We start from the raw sequence: 19,941 nt of genomic DNA on the forward strand, positions 1-19,941 counted from the left end.
TTTCATATTAACTAGCTTGTTTATGTTACTTTGTTTATATGGCACTAAATTCTTAGATATTAGTTAGATATTAACTAGCATGTTTATGTCACTTTGTTTACCTGTCACTTTCAATTTTATCATTACCCAATTGGAAACTCACAAGAAACCCCTACAGTATTTGTCACTCCTGATAGTTGAGAAAACCGAGGTTCAAAATGTTAAGTGCCTTTTTCCAGATCAGTCAGCTTTTAAGATATGGAGCTGGAAACTGAACCCAGGTCTTCTAACTCCAAATACTTGCTGGGCATTTGTACTGAATCATGCTTTCTCCCATTGAACTTCAGACTTCACTGAATTCAGTGTTTGATGAACAATGAAAGATTATATGTAGTCAGTTCTTCATAGTAAAAATTTCTCCCATGTTTTCTTTTAGCAATTATAATGGTTTCATTTTGTATGTTGAAATCTTCTATCCATCCTTAATTTATTTTTGTGAAAGGTAAAAAGTAGAAATATATTTCTCCCCAGGTGGCTACTCAGTTGTTCTGACAACATTTATTGGACAATTCATCTTTTGCCTACTGATTTAGAAGGACACTTTTATCATATCTTAAATGCCTGTATGTATTTGAGTCCATTTCAGAACTTTCTGTTCTGCTCTATTGTTCCGTACTTTCAGGCGTAATACCATACTGCTTTAATTATTATAGCTTTATAGTATCTTTTTCTCTCTGGTTGGGCTTACCTCCTCATTACTGTCCTTTCTCAGAATATTTTTGACTATTTTGTGAGTTTATTTTTTATTTACTTTAGGATTAGCTTGTTTCATTCCAAATATTCCTGTTGGTGTCTTTACTGGGGTAGCATTAAATGGCATCTTTAATTTAATACTGAGTCTTACAAGCTATTCATCTGAATTTTAAGGTGAGTTTTCTTTTTTTTAAGATAAATTTATTTATTTTTGGCTGCATTGGGTCTTTGTTGCTGCGCATGGGCTTTTCTTTAGTTGTGGCGAGCAGGGGCTGCTCTTTGTTGCAGTGTGCGGGCTTCTCATTGTGGTGGCTTCTCTTGTTGCAGAGCATGGGCTCTAGGCATGTGGGCTTCAGTAGTTGTGGCACACGGGCTCAGTAGTTGCGGCTTGTGGGCTCTAGAGTGCAGGCTCAGTATTTGTGGCACATGGGCTTAGTTGCTCCACGGCATGTGGGATCTTCCTGGACCAGGGATTGAACCCATGTCCCCTGCATTGGCAGGTGGATTCTCAACCACTGTGCCACCAGGGAAGTCCTAAGGTGAATTTTCTTGAAGTTAACAAATGTAGGAAGATAAGTATGAATAATATTCTCATTTTATAGAGGAAGCAGAGATCTTCTGAGAGGTTCCAAACATCCTCATTCCTCAAAGTCACAAAGATGATAAGTCTTTATTTATTTAGTTTAAAATTTTTTTTAACATCTTTATTAAATGATAAGTCTTGAAAAGAGCCTAGGACCAGATTTTCTCCCTTATACTGTTGATCTTTCTATCACACTTCACGCTTTACACATCTAATCAGTCTCATCTATCCCCTTATGACAGGGAGAGGCAGGTCCTGGAGTACACCTGTCATGGCATACAGCCATGCTCAGAAACACAGTATAGTAAAAATAGCTTTAGGGTGGGGAAGACTTCAGTTCCTCCATGACTTTTTTTTTTTATTTTGTAAATTTTTTTTAATATTTATTTTTATTTATTTTTGGTTGTGTTGGGTCTTTGTTGCTGCACGTGGGCTTTCCCTGGTTGCGGCGAGCGGGGGCTGCTCTTCATTGTAGCGCACGGGCTTCTCATTGCAGTGGCTTATCTTGTTGCAGAGCACAGGCTCTAGGCGTGCGAGCATCAGTAGTTGAGGCACTTGGGCCCTAGAGCGTGTGGGCTTCAGTAGTTTTGACGCGCAGGCTCAGCAGTTGTGGCTTGCGGTCTCCAGAGCACAGGCTTAGTAGTTGTGGCACACGGGCTTAGTTGCTCTGCAGTGTGTGGGATCTTCCCGGACCAGGGATCAAACCTGTGTCCCGCGCTTTGGCAGGTAGATTCTCAACCACTGTGCCACCAGGGAAGTCCCTCCTCCATGACTTTGCTATTTCCTCCCCTGTTCCTGGAATGTACATTCTGTACATAGTGAAAAAAGTTTAAACTAGTTACTTGTCTTGAAAACTGAAACTAAAACTTATGAAAATAAGTTTCCTTATTGGAATAACATTAACAATAATTACAACTATAAACTTAAAATGAACAAGGAATTCATCAAGATTGATTCATTTTTGGTAAAAAAAAATTTTCTTCTAAGACAACTGTATGATCATATATATGATATAATTTATTTCACATTTTTGCATCATGAGCAAAATAATTTGACAGCTTTATCAGTTTTCCAAAGATTCTCTCTTAATCAGGTGGTATTTAAATAATTTTTTCTTTGCTGTACCCAGCTGTTATTATCCCTGCTGATTTTCTATATTTTTCAATTGTAAAGGGTTCTATCTCTGCAGAATTATGATTTGTCAATAGCTTTGCTCATAATTCCAGCAGTTCTCAATCATAACTTTTGTTGCCTTAATGAATTCATTCATCTTTTGCGAGTCAGGCAATTTACTTTGTCTTGCATTGAATTTGTACTGAGTTTTTTATACAGTTTGTGACATCTGATAGTGTGGATAGCCCCCTTCCCCACGCCTCCCACCAAGGGCGTCTGCATCCTAACCCACAGAACTTGTGAATATCACCTTATATGGCAAAAGGGACTTTGCAGATATGATTAAGTTAAGGCTCTTGAGATAGGCTCTTATCCTGGATTATTGGGGTGGGTCTGATGCAGTCACAAAGGTCATTATGAGAGAAAGGCAGGAGATCAGTGGGAGTAGTAACTGCTATGATGGAAGCAAGAGCTTCCCCTTCCCCTCCACCCCACGTGTCCTCAAGTTCATTCTCTACGTCTGCGTCTTTATTCTTGTCCTGGCCCTAGGTTCATCAGAACCATATTTTTTTAGATTCCATATATATGTGTTAGCATACGGTATTTGTCTTTCTCTTTCTGACTTACTTCACTCTGTATGACAGACTCTAGGTCCATCCACCTCACTACAAATAACTCAATTTCGTTTCTTTTTATGGCTGAGTAATATTCCGTTGTATATCTGTGTCACATCTTCTTTATCCATTCATCTGTCGATGGACACTTAGGTTGCTTCCATGTCCTGGCTATTGTAAATAGAGCTGCAGTGAACATTGTGGTACATGACTGTTTGTGAATTATGGTTTTCTCATGGTATATGCCCAGTAGTAAAGCAATTATACTCCAATAAAGATGTTAAAAAAAAAAAGAAAGAGATTGGCACGATGCAGCCACCAGCCAAGGAAAGCCTGCCTCCTTTTAGAAGTTAGAAGAGGCAAGGAACAGATTCTCCCCGGGAACCTCCAAAAGGAAGAAGCCCTGCTAACACTTTGTTATTAGCCCCTCAAGACTCATTTCAGACTTCGGACCTCCAGATCTGTAAAAGAATATATGTGTGTTGTTTTAAGGGACTTAGTGTAGTAATAAGAAACGAATACAGCCGGATACCCCAAATCCTGACCTCAGAGAGGGCGAGAGTGATAGATGAAGTTGTGAGAAGTGTGGGATAAACAGAGTCAGTTCATTAGTAAATATTTTAGTGACTGTAGCTTGTGCATATAGCCTATAACTGTGGTGTGTGAGAGTCTCTGTGTATCTCTACACCGAAAAATGAATATTCAAAATGCGATTTATGTAAAACTTTTCCTTCTTCTGTCTTGTCAAGAAGCAAGATTCTTCCTTGTAGAACTACTGGATCTAGTTGGGGAAATGTTTGGAGATAAAACCTGAAGAAGCTGCAGAAGATTGGTGGACTGAATGTAAGAAAGAGCCTGAAACTATCTGAGTAATAAAGGAAAGATGCGGACAGGTTAGTGAGAAGTAGAGCTTACTGATGCTGGAATATTTTAAGAGAGAGAATTAGAACAGGGGCAGCTGTTCCAAGAAGTAGGACTTAGGGGACAGAGATGAGCCAGGAGGATTTTTAGAGTGTTACTGTGTGTTGTATATTGTAATTTATACCTCTGTGGCTCCCCAACCAGCTCCCCTTCATGAAAATCTTCAGAGTTAGGCTTCTGTTTGATTGTTTTAAAAATAGGTCTCTAACGATGCTGGTCCTAAAGCAGGAGGAGGCACCTCTTTATTTGGGGTGTATGTTTTCAAAATAAACTCATTATTTCTTCCCTAAGGCTTCTAAGGCAGGTCCCTCTGGTCCGTGATGTTCTAGGCTGGGACCGGGGTGTCTGCAGCTTCCTGATCTTTAGCAGTGGGGGTGAACCCTTCTTGTTGATTATCTTCTCAGAGGTGCCTTTGTGGCATTTTGTGCTTTCTGAATAGCTCCTGTTGTGGGCAAGGCCTTCAGGAGAGAAAACTTTCCAACCTCAGCTTCATGCTTCTGTTTCTCATTTTCTTTGCTTTTCTGCACTTACAACAGTCAAACATCTGTAATGTTAGAATTCCTTCCTCTGGCTGCAGTTTCCTTGGCCTCTCTTGTACCTGACTGTTTTGGATGAATATTCCTCTTTGGGTCAGCTCCTATACTGTTTTGATGAGCACAGTTTGGGAATTTGAGAGTAAAGTCTATGAACTGTGTACATTTGCACACAGGTGCCCATGTCCTTGTACCACTTCATATGCCATCAACTAAAGTCCGGTTCTGATCAGTAACGACCATGATTACAACCAGATTCAGGGTTTGTGGTCCAAAGGAAATGCAGGCTACCCAGCCATTTTCCACATCGCGCTTGGTGACTTTCAGCCTGAAGCCCTTGGAGGCTTCTGGGCAGTTTCAATTAGGTGTCTCCTTTACTGTGTCCTCTGTCCTTTCCCCAGAGAGAATCAAAGGCAGTTTTCAACTTTGAAATACCCTCTCCATGTTATCGGGCTCCTGGTTCCTGCATGAAATTATCCTATAATGTGCTATGAAAGTTGAGTGTTTTAGTTTTATTATTGCTATTTTCCCTCTCAATTTAAGTGTAGCTGAATGATTAACAGTTGGTCAGAGAGGTCATTCAGGGGGCACAGCTTACTGGGAATGGCACTGCAGAGCCACATGTGTTCATGCTTCCCATTTCCAGCAGCGACTCCCTCATGGGAAAGAGAGGCTGTGTCCAAGTATTTATGACCTGAACTAATACATTCAGAGAGAACATAATAGGATTTATTTTCCTTTAGGCTCCGGAAGTCCTGTGTTGCAGTGCCCACATGGACTATCTTGTCTCGACAGTGCTGCATGAAACACAGCCAGGTCCGAAGAGCCAAGGCCTCCAACTGGCCTGTGTAACTGACAGGCAGGCACGTGGTCATGGCTAGTAGATGCATCTTTTCTGTCTCTAAGGGTATAATTAAGTCCTGAGTGATTACTGAAGAGAACTAATAGCTCTGAAAGTGCAAAATGAGGCACGGAGTTCTTCGTACAAATGAGAAGCAAGGACTTGTGTCAGCAGATTTTTGACAAAGGTGGACTAAATGGACAAGCCTCAGTTATCTTTTTTTCTTCTATGTGAATGTGGTGAGCAGAAAGAATCTGTTACAGACAGAATCATTTACTAAACAAAGATGAACATTTTTACATAAAAATCTATGTTTTGCCTGGTGCCTGGCATGCTAGGATTATTCGACAAAAAGTAAATAGCAAGGTGATATTGAGATGCGAGAGCAAAGAATTTATATCAGTCCATATATTATTCCATGAAAAAATCCAATCAATTTTACTCCCATTGCCAGAGGAAGAAGTTATGCAGCCATGTTGGGTAAGGTTCACAAATTGTTCTCCAATCAGGAAGTAAATAATATCTAAACCCTGCAAATTGAATTTCTATTAAGAAATGTATCTCTGGCTACTCTGGGGTTTATTAAATCTTTTAGTGCTTGTGGAGGAAGGCAATATATCTCAATGTACAAACCCAGACTGATTGGGGTGAAGAATTTTAATTTTTAGGGTCAGGGACATACCTCACCTTTTAAAACAGGTTTAATGAGAAGGGGGCAGACAAATGTTGCTTTAAAAGCCATTCTAATTCTTCATGTGTTGTCCTTTATCCATATTACCACCCTGTTGCTAGTTTCATGTACTTTACAAATTGGAATTAATGGATTTTTTGCATAAGAGTTTCAAGGTCACAATGTCATAAATTGAGTAAATAAATAAATCCCTCTCTCTATCATCGAATTGCTGTGTACTTAACATCTATATATTCATTATTTTCTGCATTCATAAGATGCCAGTACTGCTATTAATAAAATTTGTATTTCCTGTACAGGGCTTGTTTAACTAGAAAATGTAAGTGGCAGTCCTTAACCTAACATTTTTCAAAGAAGAACAAGTGGAAATGTTTATTCTGCTCTTGCACTGACCATTTTCAGATTCTCTTCTATAAGAACAAGTGATAATAATAGCAGCTATTATTAATCTATATTGAAAATTTACTATGTAAAAGGTATTTTGCACGTAGCTTCTCATTTAAGAAAGGTATTATTATCCTCATTTTTATGGTGGAGGAAACTGAGGCTCAGAGAGTTTTAAGAACTTGCCTGTGTAGTCAAGGATAGTAAGTGTCAGAGCCAGATTTTGAATCTGGTCTGTCAGGATAGGCTGGATTAGGCTGGATTATGCCAAAATCTCGGTGGTTTAAGACAGCAAAGATTTATTGTTTCTAACCCTTGGCATCACATGTCCATTTTGCCTCTAAGGGGTCTCTGATTCATGGTTTATTCACTCAGAATCCAGGCTAGATAACTGGACAGGGTGACTGGGAGAGCAAACAGGCCAATCAGGCATGGGCTCTTATGGCCTTCTCCCTGAAAGTGATGAGCGCATGTCTTCTCTCATTTCATTGGCCAAAGCAATTCACTTGGCCCTGTCTCATTTCACTTGGGCAGGGAAATGTGTTATTACCATGTGTCAGGCAGGCAGGCAACAGGCCGTGTCGGTGGATAGCTTAATACCATGTGTATTCAAAAGAAACCTATGTTGGTCTTTGTATATGTTAGCTTTAAAAAATTCCAATACATATTAGCTACAACTTAAAAAGGGCCCTAGATCTGTTCTAAGGTTCAGAAAAGATATGACCGCTCCAAAACTTGTTCGAATTCAGTTATCTGAATTAATGACTTCCTTGTAGAAGGATTCAATGGTTTTATGATTTGTTTCCCTAAAATGGCAGTATTTATAATGATTTGTTTGTTAGCTAGATTTTAAGGAATAGATAGATTTAAAAGTAACCAGCATGAATATGTTGAGAAAAGAATTTAAAGGACAGAAAACATTTCCTAGTTCCTGTGAGGGTCCCCCTCAAGAATTCCCACGTATGTAATCCATGGCCGAGACTGAAAATCAGAATTTTAATTCAAGTGGGATAGATCATGTGGTACCTTCCTCTGGGATTGTTTTTGTAAAATAGGAAGGTGTAAATTAACTCTCAAGTGTCAATTTGAACAAGCCCGTGAAGCACATGACAGGAAGATTGGTTAGAGAAATTTCTGCAGCAGAGAGGACAGTGCTGGTTGGGACTTGAGGCAAGAGAAATCTTAGCTGTCCTAAAATAAAAATTCTGTGCACTGATGGCAATTACTAGCCTGTCACACAGAAATAGAATGAGATCATCTGGAATTCTGTCTTGTAGTTTAGTCCAGAATTTGTGATTTTAACGTTGACAGTTAAATTTTGTGCTCCTTTCAACATGTAGCATAGCAGCTCCGTAAAGGCATAATATACCTACCAGAGCTCTTAGCTTCTGCCTTGCCATGCCGGCCAGGGCTCTTGTGTGCTCTGTGAAAGATGCCATCACACAATCAAAGTAATATTTTCCCTGAGGTTCCCTGGGGCAGACTGGTTCTGCAATTTTCCAGTAATTGTTTGGGAAAGACAGCCCTAGATTTAGTCTTTCTCTTTAATCTTTCCTTCCTCAATTCTCTGCACTGTGGCTCCTGGCTTCTCTTTTGCCAGCCTCACTTAAGTACCTGGGACTGGGGTGGAGTGGGCTGTGCCATTCATCACGGAGTGGGGTTTAGTACCTCCCTGCATGGGCTGCTACTCCAGAAATCCCCTCTAACCCTGCAGACCAGTGCCTAAAATATCTCTCCACAATTGTGATGATAAGGTTAAAGTATTCCTCGGCATCGGGACCTGTGGAAGGAAGAGCTGAGGTGACGTTTTGGAGTTAACATACTTCTTTTGAGTTCACAACCTGGGAAATGACTCATGTTTGTGCATATAGACTTTTTCCTTTTACTTATCCACTCCCACAACGAACCTGTGAGGTTGATGGGCCACAGGTGATTGGTATTGATTGCTTTTATTACTTTTTCCCTCCATTTCACTGGTAAGAAGATGGAAGCTCTGAGTTGTTGGCCAAGTCAGAAAATACTAGAATCGCTTTTCAGACTCCAGGTCCGATGCTCTTTTCTTATACAATGTTGACATTTTCTTGTTAGCATCTTGTTATGAGGGGTAATAACATAGAAGTAATTAATAATATTCCAATGTACTCCCTTTAGAATCCCTGGTAGTTACCTGGCAGTTACAGACCTGGACTTCCTATGGGAAGAACTGCTTGGGGATGGAGTCCCTCTTGTGATGTGGTCTGCCGCCCTCTGCTGGCCAAGTAGCCCATTTTTCTCGTTGCTTGGTTTCTTCTGGGTTTAATCTTGATCTTCCTAGCGCAACATCTTTCAGCAGAGTGTGCAACTCTTATCTGAAGGTGAGAAACCATTCTGGTTGGCACTGCACTAAGAAGAATAGCAGAGAAAATCAGAGAACGTAGGATTTGATACTTCTTCAACCATATACTCCTGTGTGTGAAGGCTCCCTTTTCTGCTGCCATCTACTGAGGGACACTTTCATTACCCAATTCCCAGAGTGACCCTGGCCTCACCTTGGCTCTGGCATTCTCCTAATTCCCTTTAAAAGAGAATAAACTCTCTTCTCCAAGTCATGCCGAGGGAGGCAGCCAAGAGGACTGATGCCAGAGGTATATCACACATCTGGAAGCCTAGGAGAGCAGGAAGGAACTGGGCCGAAACTCCTCAGGATGGAGAGGATCTATGACTAGAGGTCAGAAAGGCAGATTGGGTTCTGCAGGGTGGCAGTGGGGGCGTGGGTCTCTGATGGGAAGAAGTAGGTCTTCATGGAGTGGGTCCAAGTCCAATCGATTAGCCAAGCCTACAAGGCAGGCAATTGAAAATTGAGTGAAAGTGCTTAGGGTGGCAGGGACAGATGAGCAGCTTAGCTAGTTAAGAGTCGATTAATAGATAAGAGGCAAGAGTGCTCACATGCTAACTTGAGATTTTTGTTGCATGATCTTCTCTAGGACAGTAGAAAATCAATTATATATGGTAGCCTTGAGCACTGTCAAAAGGAATTGTCAATTTGCATCGTCTGTAATATACTATCTATGGGTTGTTAATTAGGATTCTCACTCTGATGAGTCTTGGAACAATTTATATAATTACCATACCTGTCACCACATTTTCTGGTACAAATACCAGAAGTGAGATGGCACATTATCTTATATGGTGGTTCTCAAAGTGTGGTCTCTGGACTAGCCGCATCAGCATCACCTGATGGAAATTCATTAGAAATGCAAATTCTTGGGGCCCATCCCAGACGCACTGAATCAGGCACTGGGGGTAGGGCCCAGCAATCTGTCTTTGAACAAGCCCTCCAGATGGTTGTGATGCATGCTCAGGTTTGAGCAGCACTGCCTTAGATTATAAGTATAGATGACTAACATCAGATCGTTTCCACTAAGGAAGGACTAGAAATGATTTGTTGGCTGAAGGGGGAAAGGATGCAGAAAGACAAGGCAAAGATTTAAAAGACACATGTCTCTGCTGTGTTCAGAATGGCTAAGATTGCTTGAAGTTTGACCACTGGATAAATTGGGGCAATAACAATATCATACAGCTTAAAGCTGGGTTGCCAAGGTCACAAAAGGGCAAGGTGGAGAGTCAAAGAAATGATGACAGCCAGGATTGATCAGGCACACTCTATGATTGTTCTGGGACTTGGACGTGAAGTGTTGCCCTGTGTTCTGACTCTGTGACTGACCTTCTTTGATATAGATGCAGTAAAATGATACCTTCCTGAAAAGGGCAAGACCAAAATTATTTCAAAGAAATTAATTTTCGCAGATAAAAGGAATTGACAGTGTCCTCTGAGAATTTTATTTAAAAATATTTATTCAATTTGGGGAATAATAAATGATAAAAGCCTCAGAAAGCTTCTTCTTTAATCCTTTATTAAAAGTATGATTCAAAAGTCTTCAGTTAAGAAAAACACAGAAGGGCCATAAGCATCATCCTAGTTTTCACTGTCTCGTTATTTCTTTCTTGAAAAACCAGCGTTTTAAAAAACATGGTGTTATATAATAAAGTGTTTCTGGAGAATTTAGTCCTTATGGCTGGAATTCCTGAAACTGCAAAAATAAGTCACTGGTTGTCATCTTGTGCCAGGGAGATGAAGGGAAACCTGTTCTCAATTACTGGGCAGCTGGTATGTTTTAATTGTTTGCTTTTTATAAGCAGTAAAATAAAAGTAGTCCTTAAGTATGCTTATACACTGTTAATGCAGTGCTTCCCACACTTCTCCTGCATCACAATCCCCAGGGAACTTGTTAAAAATGCAGATTGCCCACCCCTCGAGGTTATGATTTAGTAGGGATATGATTTTTAACAAGCATCCAAATGATTTTGGTGCAGGTGGTTTGAAGACCACACTTTTCGAAACCCTGCCCAGGGTCTACCCATAATTTATGCGCTCATTATTTGAGCATTTCTGAAAGTGACTGACAATTCACAAAAAGCCAGTTTAGTGTAGGTAAAGACTTAACGGTGAGCAACACATGCTTACTCTAATAGAGCTTCGTTGTTTGGCATTTGGGGCAAATGAGTATTACACACAAAATTTTTTTTAAAAATTAACAGGGTTTATTTTTTAAAGCAGTTTAGGTTTGCAGAAAATTGAGCAGGTAGTACAGAGTTCCCTCTCTGCCCTGCTCAGAGTTTCCCCTCTTGTTAACATCTTGCATTAGAGTGGTACATTTGTTACAACTGAAACAATATTGGTACATTATTATTAACTAAAGTCTATAGTTTACCTTAGGGTTCATTCTTTGTGTCATACAGTTCTATGGGTTTTTACAAATGCATCATGTCTTGTGTCCATTATTATAGTATCCTACAGAATAGTTTCACTGCTGTAAACAAATCCTCTGTGTTCCACCTATTCATCCCTTTCCCACCCGCCTCCCTGAACTCTTGGCAACCACTGATCTTTTCATTGTCACTATAGTTTTGGCTTTTCCAGAGTGTCATATAGTTGTAATCATACAGTGTGTAGACTTTTCAGACTGGTTCTTTTCACTAAGCAATATGCATTTAAGATTCCTTTATGCCTTTTAGTGGCTTGATAGCTTATTCCTTTTTACTGCTGAATAATATTCCATTGTATGGATGTCCCACAGTTTGTTTATCCATTCACTTTTTGGAGGCTATCTTGTTTGCTTCCAGTTTAGGGCAATTATGAATAAAGCTGCTCTAAACATTTGTGCCCAGGTTTTTGTCTGGATGTGACTTTCAACTCATTTGACTAAATACTTAGGAGTGTGATTGCTGGATTGTATGGTAAAACTATAGTTAATTTTGTAACGATCTGCCAAACTGTTTTTTTTTTTTTTTTGGACTCTCAACCACTGCGCCACCAGGGAAGCCCTGCCGAACTGTTTTTATAAAGTGGCTGTATCATTTTGCATTCCCATCAGCAATGAATGAGAATTCCTATTGTTCCACATCCATGCCAGCATTTGATATTGTTCATTTTTTTGATTTTTGCCGCTTTAATAGGTATGTAGTAGTATCCAATTGATGTTTTATAATAATTTGCAGTTATCTAATGACATATGATGTTGAACATCTTTTTATATGCTAATTTGCCATCTGTATATCTTCTTTAGTGAGGTATCTGGTTGGATCTTTTGCCTGTTTCGTGATTGGGATGTTTTTTTAAATTTATTTTAAAAAATTCAAAAATTATTTATTTATTTATTTTTGGCTGCATTGGGTCTTCGTTGCTGCGTGCGGGCTTGCTCTAGTTGTGGCGAGCGGGAACTACTCTTCGTTGCAGTGCACGGTCTTATTGGGGTGGCTTCTCTTGTGGAACACGGGCTCTAGGCTTGCGGGCTTCAGTAGTTGTGGCACGTGGGCTCAGTAGTTGTGGCGCACGGGCTTAGTTGCTCCACGGCATGTGGGATTTTCCTGGACCAGGACTTGAACCTGTGTCCCCTGCATTGACAGGCAGATTCTTAACCACTGTGCCACCAGGGAAGTCCCTGCGTTGTTTTCTTATTGTTGCATTTTAAGAGTTCTTTGTATACTTTGGATACAAGTCCTTCATCAGATATGTTTTTTAAATATTTTATCTCAGTCTTTGGCTTGTCTCTTTATTTTCTTAACAGTCTCTTTTGCATAACAGAAGGTTTTGATTTTCTTGCAATCCAGCTTACCAATTTTTTCGTTCATAGATTGTGCTTTAGGTGTTCTATATAAAAACTCATTGCCAAACCTGAAGTCACCTAGATTTTCTCCAGTATTATCTTCTAGAAGTTTTATAGTTTTGCATTTTACATTTAGGCCTATTATCCATTTGAGTGTTTTTGCAACATGTGTAAGGCCAGTGTCTAGATTCTTTTTTTTTTTTTTTTGCATGTGGATGTCCATTGTTATACCGTTTGTTGCAAAGACTGTCATTTCTCCACTGAATTGCCCTTGTTTCTTTGTCAAAGATTAGTTGACTATATTTGTGTGGGTCTATTTTTGGGGTCTCTATTCTGTTCCATTGAACTGTTTGTCAGTTCTTTCACCAATACCACACTGTCTTGGTAATTATTGTAGTTTAACGTATGTCTTGAATTCAGGTAATGTCAATCCTCAGACTTTATTCGTCTTCAGTATTGTGTTGGTTATGCTGGGTCTTTTGTCTTTTCATAGAAGCTTTAGTTTGTATTTTTGTCCACACAAAATAACTTGCTAGGATTTTGACTGGGATTGTATTGAATCTATAGGTCAAGTTGGGAAGAATTGATATCTTAAGAATATTGACTCTTCCTAACCAGGGAAATAAATTTTTGATACATAAACATTTCTCTGTAAGCTTTAAAACTTTACATAATAAAATATTTCACAATAATATTTATGAAGTGTAATGTTAATTTCTCTAACTTTCTAAATGTATATGAAATAAAATTTGACATTTTCCTTATGGCTTGGGGTGATCGTTTTGAGTCTGTGCACTGCTTACTAACACAGTTGTTTCTGCTGCTTCTTATTCTTTCTCTGTATCAGGTATCTTAGTTATCATTATGGCTAATTGTTTGCATATCTTTGTCACCAGCTGGATTGTGGGCTTCTTCAGGGCCAGGATCATATTGTGGCCATTGCTGTCTCCCAAATCTGGTGGACTGTTTATAAATGTTTGTCAGGTGGTTCGTGATTGTCTCTAATATCCATTTCTCTCTCTTTTAACTTTCGCTTCTAGTCTGTGTATTAAAGAAAAACAGAAAAGTCAGCTTCGTTAAGAACTGCCTGCTTAAAAAGAGTAGATAAAGCTCTCAACAAAGTCCTTAGTACAATTTTTGTGGGAGCTATTGTGGCTTTTTTTGGTGAAGTACAGGCTACTGTGGTGGTGTTTTTTTTTTCTTTTTTTTGGCTGCTCCGCACAGCTTATGGGATCTTAGTTCCACGAGCAGGGATCGAACCCTCGGCAGTGAAAGTGCAGAGCTCTAACCGCTGGACCACCAGGGAATTCCTGACTACTGCGTATATTTAAACATATAGAAAATTTGAATTCCCATGTGCTCTCCACCTAAATAATTGTTAACATTTTGCCATAATTTCTTTCTCTCACCCATTCAGTGTAGTAACACACACATATATTAACAAATACAAACACATATCCTGTACCATTTGAAAATTTGTAGTAAGTTCAAAAGTTATAAATACTTTAACATGTATCATCTAAGAATAAAGACCATGGAAATACTTTATTATACTTAAGGAAGTTAATAGTAATCATAAACATTATTTAGCAGCCATTCCATATTTAAATTTCTCTAGTTGTTACAAGAATGTCTTTTTATAAGCCAGTCTAGGTTCCCACGTTGCAGTTGGCTGGTGTGTTGTGTTTTGTGATGTGATATGTTGGGTGGTACTGTGTGGCTTTGGTAAGTTCTTTTACATCCCTGTGTAGTGTAGGATTATCTATAATATTGTTTTGAGCTCTGAGAGTCTATGAGTCTACCATTATAGGCCATTTTAGGTCGATAGTTTTGCATTTTATTTTTAAGGAACCAAAAAAATAGAAATGTTATGAAGGAATTTGACAGGAACTGGTAAGCCACCAAATAGAAGAGCAGTGTATTTAAGTCAGCTTTGAAATACCAACAAAACTCGGGTCAATGTCCATGGAGTTTTTTTTTCCAGTTTTATTGAAAAATAATTGACATACGTTACACGGAGCTTTTAAATGATTTCTTCTATGTAGAACTCAGCTGTGTGAAAGTAAAAGTCTATCTATGGAGATTGATGTCTTTAAATACCACTGAGAACCAGGGTAGGAATTGAGGCCATGGACCACTTATTGAAGCTTTTTCCAGCACAATAATCTTCTTAACTATTATGACCCTGCTCAGAAAATAAACATTTTAGACAACTGAATTAATTTCTCATGCCAAATAGTAATAATTTAAAAATATTTTAAAACCTATCATTTTGTAATAATTTTAGACTTTTTGAAAAATTACTAAAAATAAGAACTCTGCATATCCTCCACTCAGATCCCCCCCTTTAGCTAAAGTACAATAGCTAAATTGTACTTTAGCTATCTTCCTTAGCTAAAGTACAATTCTCAAAATTCCTTCAAGCTTTCCTTAAAAAAAAAGGGTTTCTTTTTTTGCTTGAGGAGTATCTTCATTCACTTTCATATTAGACTATCCACTATTCTTGGACTTTAAAAATCCCGTACCCATTTTACAGACTGGATAAGATCATTCTTTACCACATCCTCACATTTACTTTTAAAATTTCTAACCTCATCTCCAGTATTTTTCCTTATAAGGAGCTAGAGAGCCACTACAAATATGGTAGGGTGGGTTCTGAATAACTTGTCTTTGATTTAAACTTAAGGCTTTATTCCGGAGAACGCCTTTTAGAACAAGTATGAAAAAAAATATTAGTAAAGCACTTGTATGACAAAGTTGGCTGCAAAATTCAGAAATGAATGTTGGCATTTTAGCTTCCTCCTAGTTACAATTTTAAAAAATTGTCATTGCCCTGAAGTGCTTAAGAGATTAAGGCCTTTACATTTTTTTTTTTTTTTAAAGCTAAAGTCCTGAGAATAATTTACGGTCAAACTGCTTATTTTTGTTATTTTTGAGATTAATATGTAATGTTTAAATAGTGCTACGTGGTGTTTCCTCCCTCTACCCCGCAGCTGTACTATACTGTTATATCTTTTATATCAATATATAAGCATTTCATTTTAAAACTATGTTCCAGACTAAATAAGCTTAGCGTCCTCAAGCAAAATATTTAAAATCTAATTGTAATTAACCTTGACTTGTGTTATGACTTATTATTAGCATAGGCCTTTCAGTTGCTTTGGTTGATTTTATGAATTCTGACACTTGTCTTGATAAAGCTCACGTAGAGAGACATTTGGAAGTGGTATTGGTGAAAAGATGGCTTAAAATTCAGGAATTTGGGCAGGAAGTTATGTAAATTCAATGTAAATTCATATTTTATTTTTATGTGTACAATTTAATCATTTAAAAATGTAACAGGATATTTCTTACATGAAGTTCACCATTATGTTCATCTTTCTTAGAGGATTAGTGAGATTAAGGGAATAATATTAACTCAAAGCCAAGAAATTAAACTGTGAAAGCCAAAGAGCCAGGCTTTAAGGAGTTGCTGTAATGAAAGTCTATCAAAAAAAAAAAATTGGGATAAGAATTAGAAATCTTCCACATATAACTCAGTTTTTTCGTTTCTTTTTTTTCTTTTTTTTTTAATAGGGAAAAGAGTCTTTGGTCAAAACGGATATGTTAGACTATCAAAAAACATTGTAGCCTCATACTGCTACTTCCATGACCTTAAGAATATTATTAGTGCCCCATGGGTATGGTAACCAGATATCTTTGATAAGATCAGTTTCTTAAACTAGATTGCCAAGGTAAAGTTTAAAACATGAGGAGAAATTTAAATTTATCACCGAAGAAAGCTAAATCTACCTGTGTAAAAATGTTAATACCAATTAAATTATGTTAAGAATGGTGGCTGGGTGGAGGAAGAAAGGGATAACAGAGAGAACTAATCTACATGGACCAGTTTGGATGTGTTTATCTGCTAAGTAACAGAAAACCCTGACTCAAAATGGCTTACATATGAGGAATATTTATTATCTCACATAACACGAAGTCCAAATGTGAATGCTCCAGATTGTTGATTGATTCAATGGTCAATTCAGTTGCTCAACACAGCAGAAATATAAGTTCTCTGCATCTTTCTGTTCTACCCTCTTGGACCTGTTGACTTAGTTCCCCACATGGTTGCAAGATGGCTGCCACAGCTCCAGGAATGGTCATGAACACAATGACATTGGGCACAGGGGATGTTTATCCCCAACTATCTTTTTTGTTAGTAAGGAGAGAGAGCCATTCCCAGATTTCCCACACATCATTGTATCCAGAATTGTACCTCATGCCCATGTCCAAACTGATCCTTGATAATAAGAACAGGAAACCAGGCAGTGTGGAGTGGGCCCCCCCTCCCTCTTCTGAGCACCAGGATGTACAGAGGAGAGGAGACACCCAAACAACGTAAGCATCTTTTTAGCAAAAGGGGAAGAGAGGACTGGATTTTGGTCTCTTCTACTATGAGTAGCATCATTTTTCCATCTCTAATCAAACTTCAATATTTAGCATCAAGGGATTGGGAGGAGCTATCAAATGAATTTACCATATATGGGTCCATGTGTTAATACACCAATGTGCCCAAACAGACTCAGCTTAAAGACATTGAGGGAAAGAAAGTGGTAACTCAGTCAATGAGTACAAGTTCAGCTGTGCTCTGAGGGCTGAAGCACATCAGTGCTGTGACCCACAAAAGAGCAGTTAACCTTCTTCATCTCAAATCTGTTTTAGCTATCTATAGAAGAGAATTTCTATTTTAAGCTGAAGAGACTTCTGCAAAATATCTGGCTGTGGAGTTTATGAAAAGGATTCTGAAAAAAGGATGCATTTTGTGTTATCTTAACAATATGTCTTATCCTGAGGCTTGTTTGAAGTTGGTAAATAGAAACATGTAGTTCCAAAAGAGATTTTGGTTTATACACCTATACGAGACACGTGGAAACTTTAAACACTTTTGAAATGTAAAAATACAATTTATAGCTTATCAAAGTATATGGTAGATAAGAAATGTGACTGATTATTCTTATCCTTTACTCTGAAACTATGTTGCATGGCTTGGTCCATAACTTCCTGCCCTTCCACTTCATATAGCAATAAAACCTTATAAATAATAATTAAAAAAACCCCTCAGAACCCTTTACTTCATTACCCATGTATGTGTAACGGATTATGTAATTCTGGTTAATTGCTTGTCTATCCCCACAGGACTCTAAGCTCTCCTGATGGTTTCTGAATTTTTATATAGGATGTGGCTTTGGGACTGCAATCTCTTTGAAGGGGAAGAACGTATAGAGAGCTTGAAGTTTTGTTTTCCCAGGACTAAAATCATCATGAACAATCAGAAGAATGGTAGTGAGGGTGAGCATGGGGGTGCTGGTTGACATGGTGGGGCCTCAGGCACCCCTCCAGCCACTCCTTGGTTTATGGTGAGCAACTCAGACTATGTCTGTAGTTCACTGTCATCTCCCTAGCACAAAACAATGTGATTCCAAACACTAGTTGAATGACCGAATAAGCAGAATCTAGTCCCATTTGCCAAAAGCAGAAACTAAGTTACTTGTCACATGAAGTAATGGGTGTTGACTTTTTCTTTGTTTTCCTAATTGTAAAGCTTGCAGGAAGTGGAATGACAGAATTTTTTTTTTTAACTCTAATGGTCCAATTGTGTAGAGATGTGTATTCCCCCTTTCTGAAATAAATCTTCATGTGATTTTTTTGTGAAAGGGTACAAAGGAAATAAAATTTATTAGGTATATACACCAAAATCTCTTTTGGAACTACATGTTTCTATTTACCAACTTCAAACAAGCCTCAGGATAAGACATATTATTAAGATAGCACAAAATGCATCCTTTTTTCTCAGTCCTTTTTATGTCTGAAGATCTCTCTATCTCACCTTACATTTGACGGGATCCTTGAGTGTTGAATTTTAGTCAATATTCTCTGCTCTCAGAATTTGTGGTCATTGCTTTGCTACCTCCTAGCATTTACTGCAACTGGTATATAAAGTGTTGGTCTTGGAAATTGTCTTCAGTCAAAGGAGCTACCCTGGAATTCAAATAAAGATCTCTCAGAGTTGATATAGTCGACAGAGAAAATGGAGTCTGCAAGTTGCTAGTTCAAAATCATAGGATGAGTACAGGCAGTGGGGTTTAGTGGTTTTAAGCATGAACTTTGAAGTCAGACAGTCCTGAGTTTAAGCCATAGCTCCCCTTCCTTCTTATTTGATGCGTTACTGTGGAAAATTACTTAACCTCTTAAGTCTTAGTTTCCTTGTGCATAAAATAAAGGAGATAATAGTGTGTATAACATGATTGTTGTGATGATTCAATCGGAGTGCTCACTAAACCTTTAGCACGTAAAATGCCCTCAGTAAAATATATTTTTCATTATTATTGTTAGAATCAGTCATAATAATAACTTATATAAATGTCTTGATGAGAGTTTATGGGGCAGCGCATTTGTACAAGAAGCACATTTAAAAAAATTATAAAAAAGTGTAAGAACATTGAAGTGAAAATTCAAATAGCATAAATGTGGATAAAACAAAAATGAAAAGACTTATTTGCCCTACAGCCTAACTTTACTTCCCAGAGGAAGCCACTGAGAAATGTTTAAAAATTAATTTTTCCTTTCGTCCGGAACCGCCATCTTCCAGTAATTCGCCAAAATGACCAACACCAAGGGAAAGAGGAGGGGCACCTGCTACACGTTCTCTAGGCCTTTTAGAAAACATGGAGTTGGTCCTCTGGCCACATACATGAGAATCTACAAGAAAGGTGATACTGTAGATATCGAGGGAATGGGCACTGTTCAAAAAGGAATGCCCCACAAATGTTACCATGGCAAAACTGAGAGAGTCTGCAGTGTTACCCAGCATGCTATTGGCATCCTTGTAAACAAACAAGTTAAGGGAAGGTTCTTGCCAAGAGAATTAACGTGCGTATCGATCATATTAAGCACTCTAAGAGCCGAGATAGCTTCCTGAAACGGGTGAAGGAAAATGATCAGAAAAAGAAGGAAGCCAAAGAGAAAGGTACTTGGGTTCAGCTGAAGCACCAGCCTGCTCCACCCAGAGAAGCACACTTCATGAGAACCAATGGAAAGGAGCCTGAACTGTTGGAGCCCATTCCCTATGAATTTATGGCATGATGGGTGTAAAGAAAATAAAAGACCTGGACGGTATAAATGTTTCTCTTAATTGAATAGAAGTGTGTGTTCCCCTCCCCCAAACACATATTTAAAGCACACACACACACAAAATAAAAAAATAAAAAAAATTAATTTTTATGTAAAATGTCTCCCAAACACTCATTAAGGTGGTGTATCAACTTTGAACAGTGTCAGTTGACCCCATGCCATAAAAATTGGTGAATGTAGGTCTGTTTTCACATTTTCTTTCTATCTCTA

The 19,941-nt window shown here is 38.4% G+C and overlaps 1 pseudogene; it reads left to right on the plus strand.

The window, feature by feature from the left end:
* The first annotated feature begins 19,198 nt into the window (after positions 1–19,198).
* LOC132437329 (large ribosomal subunit protein eL21-like) lies at positions 19,199–19,709 on the plus strand (annotated as a pseudogene).
* The last annotated feature ends 232 nt before the right edge of the window (positions 19,710–19,941 follow it).

The sequence above is a fragment of the Delphinus delphis genome, chromosome 14, assembly GCF_949987515.2.
Source record: "Delphinus delphis chromosome 14, mDelDel1.2, whole genome shotgun sequence".
Classification (NCBI taxonomy): domain Eukaryota; kingdom Metazoa; phylum Chordata; class Mammalia; order Artiodactyla; family Delphinidae; genus Delphinus; species Delphinus delphis.